The 21006-nt window shown below is 41.4% G+C and overlaps 1 long non-coding RNA gene across 1 annotated transcript; it reads right to left on the reverse strand.

The window, feature by feature from the left end:
- Positions 1 to 2747: 2747 nt before the first annotated feature.
- Positions 2748 to 20144, reverse strand: LOC136874687 (uncharacterized). The gene is made up of 3 exons (XR_010860274.2): positions 19911 to 20144; positions 12626 to 12711; positions 2748 to 2867 (listed from the first exon to the last, which is right to left on the reverse strand). It is a non-coding gene; the product is annotated as an uncharacterized lncRNA (long non-coding RNA).
- Positions 20145 to 21006: the final 862 nt, after the last annotated feature.

A 21006-nucleotide genomic window follows, 5' to 3' on the forward strand; every position in this document is an offset into this window, starting at 1 on the left:
TTGTTTCCCTGAAATATAGGCTGTTGAAGATGATGTCTGTAAGTAGTTCTCGTAATTCCCACCCGCAGCAGCACATTGCTATACGCACGTAGCCTATAGGGCGTCTACTCGAAAAAGACCTGAACCAGGCTTCTTCAGGGGTCATATGCCATTAATTAATTAATTCATTCATTAATCCGTTGAAACAGTCTTGGAGTCTATTGAGTCATGGTATTTACAGTGCACTATGTCATCCGTTATGGACTAGAACAAATTTGTTACGTTCATATGCTTTTCTCAGTCTTATTCTTGGCTCTGACAATATGAATGTGACTGAGATATGAGCAATGCTAGTAACACCAGTCCCAGTGAAAATGTCGCTCATAGTTTCAGATGGTGTATTCATTTCAGTGAGCTTGGTGATGATAACAATTGCGCGTAGCCTCCCGAGAAGCCTATTGCGGGTCTTTATACGAGGACAAATCAAAAAGTAAGTTACACTTCCAAGTTATGGCCATTGGAACCACCTACACATAGGCAACACAGCTATGACAACATAAAATGTAAGTTCACTTTTCCGCATAGTCCCCAAGTGACTGTAAACAGTTCTCGGAACTTTTCGATTCCGGATGCTCAGAAATTACCTCAAGCACTATGTAACCACCTGGAGACAGCTGCTTTCACCTCCTCATTGTTTCGGAATCGCCGTCCACTGAGATCCATTTTCAGCTTATCGAACACATGATAATCGCATGGCGCTAAGTCTGCAGTGTATGGAGGATGTTGCCACATCTCCCAGTTGAATCGTTGCAGCAGTTCGGACTTTTGGCGGGCCGTCTGAGATATTGAGTTATCGTACAACAAAATCACACCGGCGCTCGATTTTCTCCGCCGCTTCTCTTTAATTGCCCTATGCAACGGTTCAACGTTTGACAGTACGACAATTGTCGTGCCTTTCGGCATAAATTCCACGTCAACCACACCCTCCATGTCGAAGAACATTGTCTCCATTATCTTCCCTGCTGAAGGTTGAACCTTGGCCTTATATCGTCGTGGTGATGTGGTGTGCACCCATTCCATCGATGTTTTCTTTGTTTTGGAGGTGAATTGGTGGACCCACGTTTCATCCACTGTGATGATTCGCAGCAGAAACTCGTTGCCCTCCTCAGAATACCGTTGCAAAAATGCCAGTGAGATTTGGAAACGTTGTTCTTGTGAACATCGGTAGGCAGACGTGGGATCCGTCTTTGATACAGTTTAGAAATCTAAGGTGCTGGTGAACAACGGAGAACACACTGCCATACGAAATGTTCACCATGGTGGCAATTTCCTGCAGTGTTATGCGCCGATTCTCTCTAATGATCCCATCCACACGGTCAAAATTTGAAACGGGACTGGATGTTGCGGGCCCCCCTTCGTGATATTCGTCCGTGAGATCCGTGCGTCCGGCTTCATATTGTTTACATCAGTTTACAATACCTGGGCGAGAAATTGCACGCTCGCCATATACAGCAGTGATTTCATAATGAATGTCCGTACAATTGAGCCCATAGAAATCTGATCGTTGCACGCATCTCCAATTTGGAGTGTACATCCACTTCACGCGCCATTGAGCCTAGCCTGCTTTGCACACACAACACTACGGGATAGCACACCAACCTTCCTACCAGAAGTGTCAGCAGTTATTGTAGCTTGCTCCGCATTGGCCACGGTCACGACACACAGCGTGCTCTTGCGGCGTTCTAGTGTATCTTACTTTTGGATTCGCCTTCGTATTTGGCGCCCATGGGTGACCTGAGCGTTTGAATGTGATAAGGAAGTAGGGAGAGCTCTGCTCAAGGCTTAACGCATCCATCCGATAGAAAAATCACTATCAACAGCGTCATAATTATGCCCTCGCTCCATATAAACACTGCAGAGAGTTTTGGAAAGGAACCCAGGCTTTTGGCATGCAATCTAATGACTAGAAATGTTATACCACTATCTCTCCTACCTTTCCGGCCAATATTTTTAGTTGTGGTTGGATTTTAAAAATGTTATTCGTGACGTTATAAGTTAAGTATGACACAATTAGAAAATAGTTGTAGATATCATTTGACTAAAGCTTGGTGGAGAACGACGAAAAATCGATTAAATTTGAACATTAGTTAAGAGAAACTATTTGGGATGAGTTGGACTATCTGTTACTCTTAACATTAAATACCCGCGACGAGTTGAACCCTCGGATTAATGCCCTAAAAGTAGGGTCAGCCAACTTCGGGACGAGACAGGCTATGTCCCTTGGAAGCTGTTGAACAACGTACGAACCTCCTCTTCGGCAGTCTTAACCTACGGCATTTCATTTCACCTAATGTATGTATAAGATATCCTTAAAACTCGAGACAGTATAATTCCGTATAAAATTCTTTAGATATGTACATTAACTTTAGATTTTTTGCAACCAGTACATCCGGACAAGTGCATGCACTAGTTCGTTAATCATGCACAAGCATGCGCCACGCATGGATGAGGTCTCATCATCTCTCGGAAGATACGAGCCCTGATAGGCCTAAGGTAGGTAGAGTGTATTGTGATAGGCTGTCCCTCTCTTCGAGTGGAGACGTCAGCTGAGTAGTGTTTGAAGACTGCTGGATTCTCAGACAAAGTTGACATATTTCTGCTTAATTGTTGTTGTTGGCATTTCTTAGATAATTCTTCTCCTATAAATACAATGATATAAACTGATAGAAGAAAGGTAGGCATATTGTTCTGAGATAACTTTACTTCAACGCAGATACAATAGTAAAACCAGACTATGTCCAAACACAGAAACGGCTTTGAAGCTAACACAGTCTTCTTATGACAAGTCTTCAAAAGCTGCTCTCAAGTTTCCGACAGAAGGATCTCTCCTAGAATCAAACAAGGACAGACAAGTTAACACATTAACGGTGAGGTACATGTTTTTCTATCACAAGACAAGAATACATCACCTGTATCGTATACAAGTCGAAGCTTACAACTAAAAGGCCAGAACCACCTCGTGAATGATCGGCCAACTAATTGAATTCAATTGGGTTTCATTAACAACAATGGAACTTATGAAGAAAACGGAAGTCAGCAAATATAATGGAATTAGACATTATATTCTGTTAGAGGAGATATTTTTATCGGAACTCTTTCGACGTGACCGTATTGAGATTAGGACAGGGAATCTCATGGAACATTTCTACCCAAGTAGTGACCAGAGGGCTGTTGAATCAGGATTCTCAGTAGTCTTCCCGACAAATCTTGTTCACCTGATTTCTTCCAATCACAACGATATTAGATTTGCGAGAAGTTAGTGGTGATCATTATTTGAAGAGACAAACTAATGACATTATCAGTACATCTTATCGCAAACAGGAATAGAAAAATCCGGGCGAATTGACCGTGTGGTTAAGGGCTCGCAGCTGTGAGCTTGCATCCGAGAGATAGTGGGTTCGAACCCCACTGTCGCACAGTGGGTAATTTCTAGCATCCAGCCGGCCAAAAATAATATTTTCAACCCTTGCCTGCTGTCTGATTATCTAATCTCACCGAAGGTCTAAAGTGGCTCTCCTCCGTTAGGGCATCATATTCTGGCGAGGCGAGCCCGCAGTTATTATTATGTGAGGGCTCAGTAAAGACGTCAGGACTAAATATTCTTTAGCTTGCAATGTGATTATATTAGATGAAGGAATTTATTTTTATTGAAGGTATTTATTTTTATATAGTATGTAGCATTTTCTGAAAATTACTATGTTGTTGTCCGGAATATGCACTTAAAATTCAGGTACACGGTATCCAAACGCTATCTAATTATAAAAATTTGAGCTGACTTTCAAAATGGATTGCCTTTGATTTCCGCAATGTAAGTCTTTGGACGAGTTATCTATACTTTAATAAATAGAAAACTGTAACTTTTTGCTGCGACCAGGCTCGACCATGAGTGTAATTTTTTTTTCAGAAGCCATGTACTCTCTAACCAGGAGGTCGGTTTTCGAGCTGTTGAGAAACAGCAGGGAATATAAGCGGAACGATGATATTGCGAATGTTGTAATTGAACATTCAGGCTTTGAGAATTGTTCCGAGGATATATCCAAGCCAATAAAGTAATCTGTCAGTATTTTGTGTGCTAAAATTCTATCACGCTGGAGAAAATATAGTAGAAAAAGGGACAAATTGCTGAATTACAATAAAAGTTGGTTCGATCAGAGAATGAGCCTTGCAGAAGGACGTGCATCACAACAATGTCAGGACGAGCCTGCCAGTACTATAACGCATTCCATGTTAAGAAAACAGTAATGCTCTTACGACAACAGGGTTGCCATATCGAACGGCTCCGCTCAACGCCATCACGGGAAAACGGCGGCACATAAATTTGTGAAATTCAGCATGTAAGTTCAAGACAAAAGGCTGAAGAATCTAATCTACAAATTACTGGACGTGGGGTTTACTGGGGCCACTTTTGGTTTGTACAGAATGAGAGGTAAACTACGACACATAAGAAACCTCAGCAATGAAATATAAGGTAAATTGCGAGAGAAAATAGACAAATAATTTTATGGGCTCGAGGGGCGGGGGGTGTATTTAATTGCAGTTAATAAATTTATCCAGACAATAAAAGCTAGAAAACAGACGCAGTAAATAAATGCTTCAGATGACTACAAAAGATCACAGTATTAATGTTAAAGAAATAAATCACACACGTAGGCTTATCGCATAACTCTCATTCAACACAATACATTTACGAACTTATTTAAGGCCTAAAATACACACGTAATAAATAAATACTGTAGGTGACTTCACTACAGAAGTTCAGGGACGAAACAGGTCTATTGGTTGATATCCGAAGCAAAGTGCTGGCAATACCAATGATAGAAACCGCTAGAAGATTCTTCAGAGAGGCTTCCACTTCTGCGGATGTTACTGGAGTAGATATAAATTTAATAAACCATCCACGTGTCATCGTAGAAACTCTTTCGTGTGGGTATGCCATTGATAAAAGGACATTTGGCATGTACGCAAAGGAAACTATACAATTGTACTTACAAAAATACAAATCGTACTACATGCCTGCAACTTTGCACAAACTCTTGGGTCATGGAGAGGAAGTCATTAGGCACTGTAATAGGCCTATACCTATTGGACAACTCTCTGAGGAGGCCCAGGAGACCAGGAATAAAGATAATAGGAAACCTTGCAGAATGACACAAATACTGACCTTTTCCATAGGGTGCTTATATATCATCGGACCCTTATATTACCACCTTAGGGAAATCAAGGAGGAGGTTGATTCCGCTTTCACGAGAAGTGCTCAACTTACTGTCTGAGCCTCTTGTATCTGGTTCTGCCGAAGGAGATAATGACAGTGACGATAGCGATTCTGATGTAACTGCATCTACTGAATAAATTGTTTGGCTAGTACATGTATTCCTGTATCTGTTTTTAAACATTCTAAACAGCATGTCCCACTATTAACATCTATTTAATTTCTTAAAGCTATAATGAAAAATGATTAAAATTACAAAGATTACTAATTCTATTCCTGGCGTAGTAATTTGTTCTTTGTACTTGATTGACCACACACTTAATTATCTCCAATTATAGCAGTTACATACTAAGTTTTATGTAAATCGGTCCATTAGTTTCCGAGATACGATTTTTGGCCGGCTAGATTCCTGAAATTACGCACTGTGTGTCGGCAACCCTGAAGATCGATTTTCATGGTTTCCTATTTTGACACCAGGCAAATGCTGGTGCTGTGCCTTAACGGCCCCGGCCGCTACGTTCCCACTGATAGGCCTTTCCTATCCCATCATCGCCATAATAGCTACCTGTGTCGGTGCGACGTAAAGTCAATTGTAAGAAAAATAGAGAAGAAATAGGTTTGACCTCTCGAAACATTTCCCCATTGTTTTAGTTTTAGCGGATAAAACATGTTTAAATTCAGTAAATATATAGCCTATAAATGAATGTTTGTTTGTTTGTTTGTATGTATGTATGTCTCGAATAGACTCAAAAACTACTGGACCGATTTCGCTGAAAATTTCACAATTTGTTGTTATTACCCCCGGGAGAATTCAGGAAGTTGTTTGAACGGAATATGTGCAGTTCTACATAAAGGGGGGGGGGGGGGTTCGGGGGAGGGGGTGAGAAGGGTGAAGAGAAAGCAAGTAGGGAAAGGTAAGTAAGCCGCATGACAAGTCAGATCAGCGGATTGGCTAAGCAACTTATCTTCTTCTTCTTTAAACGGCATATAAAAACGAAAAATCCAAGGAGTAAAGAAAGAAAATCTCAATGACAGAGATTATGGGTGAATGTGTGTGTACGTTTCAGCATAGCTCTCAATCAAACTAGATACACATATAACTTACTACCTAGAAAAATTACTGTAGGGGCAAGAAACCCCTAGCACCTCTAAAGGAAGGGGTGAAATGTAAAAATACGAAAAATGACCGATATTAGTGGCAAGTTCATAGTATTTGGGGTAGCTGAGATGAACTGTGATACTCTGGATGGCGTTTGAGCCAAAGTTCATCCCAATCGGGACTGGGGTTAGAAGGGTTGAAAGGAATGTCCAAAATAACCGAGATCATGGATGTACGTGTGCATGTTACAGCATAGCCTCCATCCAAACATGATGATCATATGACTTACTGTTTGGGAAAGAAAACTGTAGGGTAAGACACCCCTATGGGCGGGGGTGGAAAGGGGGTGTAATATTAAAATAATAGGAAACGACCAATATTAAAAATGAAAACGATGTATGTTAGTAAATATAGTTTTCCTTTTGCATTTAATTGAACTGTTTAGAAAAATCTAACACGGAAGAATTAATAAATACAGCTGAAGCCGCGGGCACCTGCTAATATTTAGATATTAATGACCGTCATTTTGAAAAGGCTAGTTAGTGAAAAATCAGAATGGGCTTGTAATTGAATGGAATATCTGAAATATATTCATACCAAATTTCAGTGCGATCGCTCCAGTAGGTTAGGCGTGATTGAGCGAGAAATGAAGAGACACCATAATACCCTCTGAGAATGTTAGTGAAAAACTGAATGAAATTCCCCCGGCGGGTTGGACGCAATACCATTTAGGAAGGCGGACAGGCAGAAAGTTGTCTTTTCATTTTTACTGTATACAAGAGTAACGATAAAATACGACCACGTAGGAGAAGAAAATATATTTTATGGGGATGGGCACGGCACGTATCCAGGGGTACATCAGCGCATCCAATATCCAATGCGACGGTGGGCGGTGCATGTATCAATACTAAGGGAGAGCATTTTCTGTTCTGTGTGTTTCCTATTTTTAATGTACTATAGAAAATGAGTTCTGATATGCAAATGAATGGTTTTCGAATCCATGCCCTTGTTCTGAAAGTTTGGCTGTACATTCATATTATACTTGTTACATCCAAATTGTTTGGTATTGTCGTATTGTCAGAGTTCAATGTTGCTAAAATAATATGGGTACCAGGGCATGCAGGCATAGAAGGTAATGAAAATGCAGATAAGGTGGCAAGGGTCAGAAACACCTTTCATAGGCCTAGAACCAGTGTATGGGATCTCTTATAGACAAGCTCGCCTCTACGTAGGTAACTGGGTGCAATAGAAACAAATGGAAAATTGGAAAAATGCTCCAGGATGCAGGCTTGCGAAAGAACTAATAAAGAGCCCAAACAAGAAGCATACTAAGGAACTGCGGAACTCAGCAGAGAAAATATAAGATGGGTAGTAGGACTTTTGACTGGACACTGCCATCTTAAAAAGCACCTACATAGAATTGGAGAAATAAGAGACAATATATGTAGGAAATGTGACGATGCGGAAGAATCAGCTGAATACACACTCTTTGAATGTGAGGCGCTGGAAAGAATTAGAACCTCCACACTGGGATTACCTGGTGAAGAGAGAAGAAACATCCGAGAAGACCCAATAAGAAGGACCTGCAACTTTTTGAAGGGAGCAGGTATAACTAGGTGGGGATGGAGGAAAACACATGGTAGCAAAAGCTCTTCGAGGTCGACGCTAAAAAGGAACTTTTAAAGGGACCCCATGAATAAACGAAAGACAATAAGAAGAAGAACAAGAATATTACACTCTGTACACAGTAGACCTTCGTTATAGCGACATTGGATTCAGGGGCAGCTCCTCTATAGCGTCAGGTATTCTGCTGTACCAACATATTCCTCATACGGATATTATTCAGCCTTGCTTCATGTGTCTACCTTGTATATCACGTGTTTTAAATTCTCAGTTTGGATTAGGGTTTACCACATGATTACCCCAGTAGCATATTACATGCCCGCAAGAAATTTCGTGGACTTGGACTAATGAAAGCTGGGTGGGAAGCTTACATTCAACACTATAATATCTGTAGAAAATTAGTCCAGATTGAAGACGAAGCGGCATATTGCAATAAAAAATAGGTATTCCAATCAACGATGGAAATAATTTAACCGGTCTCAACTGAGGAATATTCTTAAAAACCAGAGAGTTTGAAAACTGGTCCTGGCACAAGCTTCGAGGTAAAGGTGTCGAAGTTTTCGCTGAACATTTGAAACTTATTAGTTGGGTGAGCACAAGGAAAGGTCTTTCCCCTTCAGAATGGTCAATGCTCCAGAGATGTCGTGCAACAGAACATCTGTCCGAGCAGATCCAGGTAAAAGCCTCAGTATAATCCGCCGGCGCCATAAAGGTTGTAGTGAAACTGAATACCTTGGTCATGTTTGGAGATTCTGCTCCAAAGGTGAACTTCTGATGAATGGCAGACATCATCACGTACGAGTAGCACTAGCATCCTCATTGCGCTCCAGACAGTGGGAAGTTTTTGAAGAGGTTCTCTGCGTTTCATCCTGTGGTTGCAACAGAAGACTAGACATCGTGGCATTACATCCAAAGCTGCGTGTGGCCTATGTGTTAAAACCAACTGTCCGGTCCATCGAACAGGCGAAGGCGGTTGATAAAAAGAAAAGAGATTTATTTGAGTCGTGTCTTCCGTATCTACAGAAAGTGATCGTTAAAACATCCCACCATCATAATGGATTACTCTTCGCTGTTAGAGGTGGCTTAACGAAATGTGTGTGTGGCATCCTGTCTAATCTGGGGGTCTCTGCAGACTTCCTGCGCGATAAGGGAGTCCAGTAGCATAGCAGGATCGGCCGATGGACGATGACGTTTCCTTCAGCCAACATGAGCACAATATTGAAAAAAAGAACAGCTGGAGTGGAACTGACTGAGGAAAAAGCGGGTATGGGTCACAACCAGGTGCCGCCACCAGTGTCTTAACGTAACAGGGGCCTTAGTCACTTCTATATGGCCAAATATGAGATTGAAACAGTTTAGTGAAAATAAAATAATTGTGGCCCATGCCAGAAAATGGATGCAGGTGAGTTTTCGTGACAACGTAGCGCAAAGAAAGACAGACATAAAGTGAAATGAAAGACATGGTAGACAGAATTGAACTGGCCGATGATGAATGCAGTAGAGGACGAATGACATAGTAATGGGCAACAAGGCCCTTACGAATATAAATTCGATGGTAGTGTGGCAAATGAACTAACTTATCCAGCTAGTGACCTAGCGACACGAATGCTCAGTTAAAAATGAATGGATGAAAACCATAACGGTATAGGTGACATTTTTAAGAAAATGAGTTGTGCAGGATGTAACTCCTTTCACAAGCAAAGAGATACAAATGATAGCGGTAATATTCTGCGCTCTAGTGATGGTTGGTATAACTACAAATAGCATGCTTTATATGAGTGGTGACGATGTTTAAATGCCCTTTTTCTCTGAATGACCAAAATGCTACTTATACCGTTATGGTTTTCATCCATTCAAATATCAAGTATGCGTGAACAGTACCACTCCGTATCATTCCGCACTATTGTACGCGTGCGCTAAGCCGTAAAATTTCATGCCGTTGTAATTTTTGAAGTTGAAGACTGTGAATTAAGATGGCACGGTTCAATCTCTTTTGAATTCCTCTTTCCATAGGTACAAAATACGGCAATGTTTCAAAATATATGGTAGTCTCTGAACTTTGGTCCATAATGATTTTAAGTATGTTTTTCAAACTCCCATAACTTCGTCCCTTATAATCGTACTCCTAGTGAGGAGTTAGAGTTGGAACTGATATTTAGACGGTCAAACTCAGCAGTTTTCCTAAACATCTCGAAATTTGACATTTTGAGCTACTCCCTTTCTTTTGGTATTCGAATCATATTTATGCAAATGCAAGGCGTCGAATCTTTTACATATGGGCATCTGAACCACATTCGTATATCTTTTAGTTTCTGAGTTATTATTGTTGCAAATGAAGTCATATACTTCTCAATCGCCAACAAACTTTATCCCGACTTTTGTATTTTATTCAGACACGCCGAATGTTATCTTTTCTGTTATGTCCCATCTCAACCACTCGGATCGGCTCTTTAGTTCCGGAGCTCTAAGCCAGAAGTGAGTCCATGATTTCGTTACACTAAGGCTTGAGTGTATGTAGCCTGATTTTGGAAACGATCTCACGCCAAACTATATCTTACCGAATACAGGTCTGGAATAAGAACAATAGGAAATGAAAGCTAACACCAGTCACAGCGTTCCACCAGGTGTATGCATAAGTCTTTTGTGGTTTCACTAAGAGATGGCGCTAGCGAACAATACGCAGCGTCTGAATTTCACATATACGTCAGTTTGTTCGTCTGACATTAATCTACTAACACACACAAGTTGAGTCCGCCAAACACTAGCGTCTGTGTTGTATCGTTCAGTGATCACGTCGACCTTTGTGCCTGAAAATGAACATTTTCGGCGCGCGTTGCTTTTCTCATTTAATCAAAAGGAAAAGGCTGTGGAAAGTCATTATTTTCTGGTAGAAACGTATGGTGAATACTCTTCATCGATTAGAACATGTGAGACATGGTTTCGACAATTTAAACATGGTAATTTCAGTGTGAAATACAGTGCGCGCTCTGGTAAACCACAAAAGTGCGAAGACTTCTGTAGCCCGGCGAAACCGTTAATGCACAACGCTATTGCTAACAGATGATTAATTTAATCGAAAGACGATCGGAATGGGCCAGTAGACATGGCAAACTCATTTTGTTACATGACAATGTGCCGTCTCACACAGCAAAACCAGTGAAAGACACCTTGAAATCGCTTGGATGGAGCATCCTTCCGCACCCTACGTACTGCCCCGAACTGGCGCCATCTGACTCTCACCTCTTCGCAACAATGGGGCACGCGCTCGCAGAGCAGCACTTCAGAAATTTCGAGGAAAATGGAAAATGGTTCCACGAATGCTTTACCGCAAAACACAAGCAGTATTTTTGGCATGGTTTTCATGATTTTCTTGAAAGATGGGCAAAGTGTGTAGAAGCCAATGGCCAATATTTTTAATAAACAAAAAATAAATTTCCATTGAAATTTACGTGTTTTCTTTACCACAAAAACCGGCAAATTTTTTTTGCATTCACCTGGTAAAAGTACCTTATCAATTCTTAGTTCTTCATAACATGGAATATTTCGAAAAAAACCATCTCAAATGCAGAATAAATATACAGATTTTACTTGTCGGGGCGACGACATGGATAATATTATAGTTTGATATACCACAATGAAAATAAATGTACCATAATTGATAAGATAACGTTAGGTGATCAAACGTGCTTAATAAAATATAATAAGAAGTATGCTATGGTGAGGAAAATCGCGCAGTAAGGAAGGAACTAGGCCCAAAAGAAGATGACCAGAATAACAGTGCAAAATAATATATAAATATATTTTAACAACCATAAGTTAACAACCAGATAAAAATTTGGAAATGGAAGAAAAATCTAAAAAGATGTGCCACATTTACAAAAGTATACAATATGCATCGAAACCAGAACCCTGAAAAGAAAAAGGACGCATGGGAAGGGAAAGGGGACTAGGATGAGAAAGGATCTTCTTCACCGGGTAATTGAATAGTTTAGGAGTAGCAATAGATCATAAATGAGAACTGAAGAAGCTTTCTTTTTGCAAATAGTCCGTAGCGCAGTTCATAAGTAGAAAGAGTCTATGTGAAAGTTTTAAAGCGAAGCATTGCCACTCGACTGAGTAAAGTATTTATAATAGGCAAATGCCAGAATGAAGGTAAAGTCCAAATGTAAACAAATGTGTTATAAGCCTTGCTCACCGAGTCGTAGCAGATAATGTCCAGCTGAAGTTGACATAATAGCACAGCACACAGTTGTTAGCGTGTGTAAATCCACCACTCCGCCACGAAAGCCCATCTCAAGGATGGATGGGCGGAGAGAGCAATTTAGAGAGGAAAGGAAGTTTCCAGAAACGAAGCGAAGGCTATACACACTAGCGAGTTCTAGAAAGAATAAAGTCACGTGGTGCACAGTACACAAGCACGGCAAAGTGTAGCACAGCTGACGTAATCAGTCGAGTTGACAGTAGGTGAGCAGAGTACATCATGCGGCGAGCGTAGAATTGAAGCAAGCAGCGCCAAGCAAGGTAGATAAACGTAGAGTATATAGGGAGATCGTAATATACTGTAAGTCCTGGAGTTGATAGTTTAAGCACTAATTTAAATTACCCTGTTCTGATATAATAGGAAACCAGATAAAGGGTGAAGTAATTGTGTTTACCATGTGTGGATGTCCATCACACTCGTTTGTTATCATGAGATTCCGTGGTCCATCTTCTGCTCCCTCTAGCTACATGTGGATGAGACCTGCACACAAGAACATACACTGAGACATAAAGATGAGAAATGTTGTCATAATATACACCATATTAAATTAAATTACAGTTTAAAATAATTATCTACAGAATGTTTATTTCAAATAAAAAATTATCAAGGACGAAGGGAACGGAAAAATTCAAAGAAACATTCACAGTGAAGTTCGCAACACACTATCCGTTGTAAGTGCATTAAAACATCATAGTGTTCATTTAGCTCGAGGGATCTGTGCTAACTTCATTCAATTGATAGTTGCAAGAGAAATCGCGTGCACGATGTAATATATTGTCATTCTGAGTAGGCAGGCGTGGAAAGACATTAGTAGACGAATAAGTTTGAGTGGCGTCTTTAAAAGTAGGAAAGATCACAATATAAAGATAAAGTTGGAATACAAGAGGACAAATTGGGGCAAATATTCATATATAGGAAGAGGAGTTAGTTATTGAAATAACTTACCAAGGGAGATGTTCAATAAATTTCCAATGTCATTGAAATCATTTAAGGAAAGGCTAGGAAAACAACACATAGGGATTCTGCCCCCTAGGCGACTGCCCTAAATGCAGATCAGTATTGATTGATTATGATTGATTATAAGCAGGAAGTGATGTTCTTGACGAAGGCTTGAAACAGAAAGTCAAGAGAACTTTTTTAATAAGACGGAATAGCATACATCAACTGCTTCAAGAAAGAATAAGCCAGAAAAGTTAGAAAACTTATATTTCATGTACGAAGTATTAAAGTATTGAAATACTGAGCGAGTTAGCCGTGTGGATATGGGCGCCTAGCTGTGAGCTTGCATTCGGTAGAGAGTGGGTTGGAACCACACTGTCGGCACCCCTGGAGATGGTTTTCCGTGGTTTTACCCACCTACAGTACACACCAGGCTAATGCTGGCTGTGGCTGTACCTTAATTTAGGCCACAGCCGCTTCCTTCCCACTCTTAGGCCTTTCCTATCCCAGCATGCCATAAGCCATATATGTGTCAGTGAAACGTAAAGTAAATATTGTAAAAAAATTAAAGTATTGAAATGTTAGGACTCCTTAGGTTTTTTCGGACGTGATTCTGCAGCGCTTTGCCCCGGTGTAACAGTGCTCTTTTCAGTAATAACCTAAGAAAGATGATAATATGAAGATAAAGGTGGAGATCAAGAGGACAAGCTGGGCAAATATTCATTTACAGGACGGGAATAAGGGACTGGAAATGCTCGACAGGTTTCCAAGTTCTTTGAAAACGTTGAGGAAAAGGCCAGATGAATCTGCCACCTGGGAGACTGCACATTACACTGGTCAACAATGATATTGGTTCTCAAAAGCAAATTGCTGACCTAGAAAGATTCTTTTTCGCTGAATTCAGAAATTAGTCCGTATTTCGCTATTGGGTACGGACTTTTCTTTTTTTAAATTGTTGTTTAATGTTAGGTGGTTTGTGAGTAGGGATAGGTTTCTCAATCTGTTCATAAGTTGTCACCCTTCCAGTTTAACTCTACTGTTAAAGTTGTCAGCAGGGTGTTATTTGACAAATGTTAAACATTGAAAGAGACTAAGTAACAGCTCTGACTCAGTGTTGGCTTTCTTGAACTAAAGTGAACTGTGTATTGAGCGTATATTAGTGACTGCCGTTCAGTTGGGCAGAAGTTCAGTTACTGTAACAATATTTCGGCGCAGACACCTTAGGCGCGATTGCACTGCCATTTGTTCGCAATGGTCGTGACTAGGGCCCGGATGATTTTGACACGTCATATTGTTTCTTTATATTCTTCCCATGGAAAACACAAGTTCAGTATGAATTTATCTACGGTGACTAAAATTATGCAGTTTTCACGGGTCATATAAAGTCATATTTTGGCTTTTTTTTTACGTTTTTGTCATTTTCCGGTAATGTTTCATATTATGTTCGTATTTCCCCGTGAATTTTCGTGTTTTTGTCATATTTTTATCTTTTATTCTATTTTCGCTTACCTGCTTTCAGTCGCCTCAAGGACGGATTTTTCACATCTCCTAATTGTTGTCTGTAATTCCTTACAATTACCTTTCTTAGAAATATAGATTTGCTTGAATTACCAGGATAAGCTGTATAGAAAAGGACAGATGAGTATAAAGCGACAGAACAGCGAGCCTCACTTGAAATCTAACGATCTGAGTATTTCAGATATGCTCCAATAACATACTGCGAGTCCACCCCTGTGGTCTAGTGGTTGGTGTGAATACCTGCCACCCCATGAGGCCCGGGTTCAATTCCAGGCTTTGCCACGAAATTTGAAAAGTGGTACGAGGGCTGGAACGGGGTCCACTCAGCCTCGGGAGGTCAACTGAGTAGAGGTGGGTTCGATTTCCATCTCAGACATCCTGGAAGTGATTTTCCGTGGTTCCCACTTCTCCTCCAGGCAAATGCCGGGATGGTACCTAACATACGGCTACGGTCGCTTCCTTCCGCCTTCCTTGTCTATCCCTTCCAATCTTCCCATCCCCCCGCAAGGTCCCTGTTCACTATAGCAGGTGAGACGGCCTGGGCGAGGCACTGATCATACTCCCCAGTTGTATCCCCCGACCCAGAGTCTGAAGCTCCAGGACACTGCCCTTGAGGCGGTAGAAGTTGGATCCCTCCCTGAGTCTGAGGGAAAAACCGACCCTGGAGGGTAAACAGATAAAGAAGAAAAAGAAGAACATCCTGCAATGTTGAGCGCTCTTTTTCCTGTTACAAGTGAACGTTGTGTGAAAATAGAAGATCGTTCTTATTTGAAACTTTTAAAATATAATGTAATTTGCTATTGCAATTCTTTCTTATCGCCCGTCAAAATGTGACATTTATTTCATTCTGTGCAGAGTCGAGAGGTCCCTCTGTGTTGAGCAGTTAAGTAACGTCACAATATAATAATAAAATTAATATTATTATGTTCTATATTTTAAAAGTATATTTTCAATATAAAGTTAATTTTAACAGAGGCAAGGTTTTGAATATTTCGAAAATGTGACCAAAAATCTTTTAAGTGATATTTATTGTCATATTTTAATACAATTTTAGGTCATAAACTTTCGGGCCGTAGTCGTGACCGTGCGGTGCACAGCTCGTGACAAAACCATTGGTCTGGATTGGTTAGGTCCGATTAGTGACAAAACCATTGGTCAGGATAGGTTAGAGTTGGTTATTGACAGAACCATTGATCAGGGTAGGTTAGAGCACGTTATTGACAGAACCATTGGTCAGGGTAGGTTAGAGCAGGTTATTGACAGAACCATTGGTCAGGGTAGGTTAGAGCAGGTTATTGACAGAACCATTGGTCAGGGTAGGTTAGAGCAGGTTATTGACAGAACCATTGGTCAGGGTAGGTTAGAGTAGGTTATTGACAGAAGCATTGGTCAGGGTAGGTTAGAGTAGGTTATTGACAGAACCATTGGTCAGGGTAGATTAGAGCAGGTTATTGACAGAACCATTGGTCAGGGTAGGTTAGAGCAGGTTATTGACAGAACCATCGGTCAGGGTAGGTTAGAGTAGGTTATTGACAGAACCATTGGTCAGGGCAGGTTAGAGCAGGCAGAACCATTGGTCAGGGTAGGTTAGAGCAGGTTATTGACAGAAACATTGGTCAGGGTAGGTTAGAGTAGATTATTGACAGAAGCATTGGTCAGGGTAGGTTAGAGTAGGTCATTGACAGAACCATTGGTCAGGGTAGGTTAGAGCAGGTTATTGACAGAACCATTGGTCAGGGTAGGTTAGATTAGGTTATTGACAGAACCATTGGTCAGGGTAGGTTAGAGCAGGTTATTGACAGAACCATTGGTCAGGGTAGGTTAGAGCAGGTTATTGACAGAACCATTGGTCAGGGTAGGTTAGAGCAGGTTATTGATAGAACCATTGGTCAGGGTAGGTTAGAACAGGTTATTGATAGAACCATTGGTCAGGGTAGGTTAGAGCAGGTTATTGATAGAACCATTGGTCAGGGTAAGTTAGAACAGGTTATTGACAGAACCGTTGATCAGGGTAGGTTAGAATAGGTTATTGACAGAACCATTGGTCAGGGTAGGTTAGAGCAGGTTATTGACAGAACCATTGAACTGAAATGGCCGCGAAGCGGCGTTACGCCTCTAGCAATCCGTACGGTGAGAACAGCGCATTCAAAAAGTTGAAGTAATTTATCATGCCTGCTAGTGACAAAGCTATTGGCCTGACTACATTGTTTCGTAACACATTGCATTTTGTTGTGTTTTATTGCACGTGGGTTGGTAACAGAATGCATTTCACTTCATTGCTGCATATGACGTCATATCCGATTGTATCTCAGCCAATGGAAATGCTACAGGGCACTTGAACAATGAATAATAGCGTGTGATAAATTAAGTTATGAAAGTAAAATGTACTTCTGAGGGATGGTGGCTGTCGCATCTCTCCTCTACAAGGTATTCCACATAAGATTTGTAACATTTAAAATTCCTTATGGTTCTATAAAACTTATGTTGCACCTACTGAATTTCTACCGTTCGTGTTCATAATGTACATTCAAACTGATTTCTAATCTGTGGTGTATGTATAATAAAATCCATGAATGAACAGATAACCTACAATCATATCACGTAAATGTACAAATGCCCCAGTTATGTGGTGAGTTCACTGTGAAGCATCAAAGAAGGTTCATTACCTGCCTTTTCACCCGTATTTGAGTGCGGTGTTCGTGACGAATACAAGAAGTGAGTACCTCATACTTGGTGTATTTCATGTGCGAACAGGTTGCACAAATGGCTCAGGGGCCGTTTGCTGCACCAATGGTTTGGAGGAAACAGCAGGATCATTTTTAAAGGGTTGTTATTTCCGTGTCAGCAAAATAATATGTTTCTCTACAAAGAGCAAAAGTCAACCATTTATCCCCGTTTACTTTCTGCTATGCGGCCTGTTGCACATGTTCCATGTCTTCCTGTTCCTCACTGAATCATACGTTTTAGAACATGATGACGGCCAAGGAGAATGAAAAGAAGAGGTATATTCTGCTATTTGCTTTACGTCGCACTGACACAGATATGTCTTACGGCGACGATGGGATAGGAAAGGCCTAGGAATTGGAAGGAAGCGGCCGTGGTCTTAATTAAGGTACAGCCCCGGCATTTGCCTGGTGTGAAAATGGGAAACCACGAAAAACCATCTTCAGGGCTGCCGACAGTGGGGTTCGCATTCTGAAGACAAGGATAATAATGATATCCATGCCCATAACGTCAGTGAACCCCGTATGATCTCACGAGAGGAGCTTAATTTATTCAAAAATCAAACTGAGCTGCTAGGATCATGATAAGAGCAATGTAATGTATCGGAGAAGTTGACGAAGGTTAGTATTTAAACATGAAGGTAAGTACATTCAGTATTTTTGAACCAACGAATGCCTTCCACATAGCGATGATGCAGACGGTTTAATATCTTTATTTTCTTTCCTTTTTTTTTTTTTTTTTTTTTTGCTATGGGCTTTACGTCGCACCGACACAGATAGGTCTTATGGCGACGATGGGATAGGAAAGGCCTAGGAGTTGGAAGGAAGCGGCCGTGGCCTTAATTAAGGTACAGCCCCAGCATTTGCCTGGTGTGAAAATGGGAAACCACGGAAAACCATTTTCAGGGCTGCCGATAGTGGGATTCGAACCTACTATCTCCCGGATGCAAGCTTACAGCCGCGCGCCTCTACGCGCACGGCCAACTCGCCCGGTACTTTCCTTTTTTTACAATGTGCTTAACGTCGCACCGACACAGATAGGTCTTATAGCGACGATGGGAGAGGAGGCCTAGGAGTTGGAAGGAAGCGGCCGTTGCCTTAATTAAGGTACAGCCCCAGAATTTTCCTGGTGTTAAAATGGGAAACCACGGTAAACCATCTTCAGGGCTGCCCACCGTGGGATTCGAACCCACTATCTCCCGGATGCAATGTGCAGAGATCTGTACCCTTTATTTACAATCATATATGTGTGTGATTACCCCAATGCAGATCTTTCCTGATATTAACACCTAGGCACTTACGAGGTTTGTCCGGAAAATACGTATAAAAGTTGAATAATAACTTTATTTGACAATTATTCAGGTATTACAATATGGTCTCCTTCAAAGTACTCTCCCCGAGACAAGATGCACTTCTGCCAACGCCGTTTCCACTGTTGATAACATTGTTGAAAGTATTCAGTTGTGATGCTGTTCAGTTGCCGTGTCGTTTCTCCCTTGATGGCTTCCACATCACCCAAGTGCCGCCCCCGAAGCACCATTTTGCATTTCGGGAACAGGAAGAAGTCACAAGGGGCTAAATCGGGTGAATAAGGCGGGTGGTCTGTCACGGTGATTGAGCTTCGGGCCAAAAACTCACGCACAACGAGCGACGTGTGAGCGGGCGCATTGTCGTGATGAAGGATCCCCTTGCCCCCTTGTGCCAAATCCGGTCGAACTCGGGCCACACGAGCTCTGAGACTTGATGTTGATGCGCTGTTCCTCAATCAGAGAGAGCTCCATACCGACGGCAGGTGAAAACGGGTAACTTTCAACAAGCAGCCGCACACTGCTACTGACACGCAGAGCTCTCCGACTCGAACTGAGCGTTGAGAAGATTGGCGACAACAGCAGTGCCACCTGGCGGCGCCTTCACGATACGTGATACGTCACCCCGACGGATTTATACGTATTTTCCGGACAAACCTCGTACAATGATCCCCATTCACCCCATCAACGCAGTAATTAAAATTGAGAGGACTTTTCCTATTCGTGAATCTCACAACCTGACTTCTAAGCCCGTTTATCGTCATACCATTGCCTACTGTCCGTCTCACAACATTATCGAGGTCATTTTGCAGTTCCTCACAATCATTTAACTTATTTATTACTCTGTACAGAATAACATCATCTGCAAAAAGCCTTATCTCTGATTCCACTTCTTTACCCCTATCATTTATATATATTATAAGAAAACATAAATGTCCAATAAGACGCCTTGAGGAATTCCCTCTTTATTAGTACAGGGTCAGATAAAGATTCGACTATTCTAATTCTCTGAATTCAATTTCCTAGAATATAGCCTTAAGCAGACCCCTCGGTGTTATTCTGCATGAGTAGGCTATGTGTGTAATTACACACCGGTCGCCCATGGGCATCAAATAGGAAGACTTGTCTAGGATTCTCCAGAGGCTATGCATCATTAAGTTTCACTCTGCTGTATGATAAAACACAGTCTTACCTCGGTTTATGTCGGTGTTGTGTCCTCCTTCCACCTCTGACTGGCCGTCTACTGCCACCTCGTACAAATCGTCTCTTACGCCACAAGCCATCGTAGGTTAGGAAGAAGTGGGTTGTTCGGTTTGCGTTGGTGACAGCCCTCATCGTACGGCTGCTACTGGTTTCGACATTCCTCTTGGTGCAACTGCAACTGCTAGTGTTGTTGACGGAGTCTTCGTATTCGTCTGGTACTATCTCGTCCGCCTCCCTACAGCGAGACAGATGCTTGCTATAGAAATCTTCTCCTTCCTCCCCTCAGTTCTTTCCCTTCCCCATGTGAGTGGAGGCGCTAGAATATATCCACAAAGTCCCCTGCTTGTGGCTCTTGTCTTGGGAGTGTGGGTGTTGAAAACAGGGCCCCTAGCTCAGTCTAATATTCTCACCTTTACATTCCCTATACCACCTTCGATGGGTAACACTTGTTCTCTTCTAAATCCGACATTATTAGGTTTACGAGACCAGGTTGTCTTTCATTCTCACGTCCTTCGTGCCTTCATCCTTCATAGCTCTTCCTTTGTGATTAATGTTAAGGGAGGATACTACTACATATTTCAGAGACTAGCATGTGCCCACGGCTTCCCTCACGTTTATTAATAAAAAATCTACCGCGTTAGATGTTTCTAAACTGTTTAATTAAATGAAAAACAAAAACTATATTTATTGACATACATCGTTTTCACTTTTAATATTGGTCTTTTTGTATTATTTTAATACTTCACCCCCTTTGTATCTCCGCCGGTAGGGGTGTCTTATACAGTTTTCTTTCCCAAACCGTAAGTCATATGATCATCATGTTTGGTTGAGAGCTATGCTGGAACATGCACACGTACATCCATGATTTCGGTCATTTTTGGCATTCTCTTCACCCCTTCAAACCCCCATCCCGACTGGTAATGTACTTTGGCTCAAACGGCATCCAGGGTGACACGGTTCATCTCACCTACCCCAAAGACTATGAACTCACAACTAATATAGATCTTTTTCGGATTTTTACATTTCACCTCTTTCTTTAGGGGTGCTGGGAGTTTCCAACCCCTATAGTAATTTTCCCAGATGGT

This window comes from Anabrus simplex, chromosome 5 (assembly GCF_040414725.1).
Source record: "Anabrus simplex isolate iqAnaSimp1 chromosome 5, ASM4041472v1, whole genome shotgun sequence".
NCBI classification, from domain to species: Eukaryota; Metazoa; Arthropoda; class Insecta; order Orthoptera; family Tettigoniidae; genus Anabrus; species Anabrus simplex.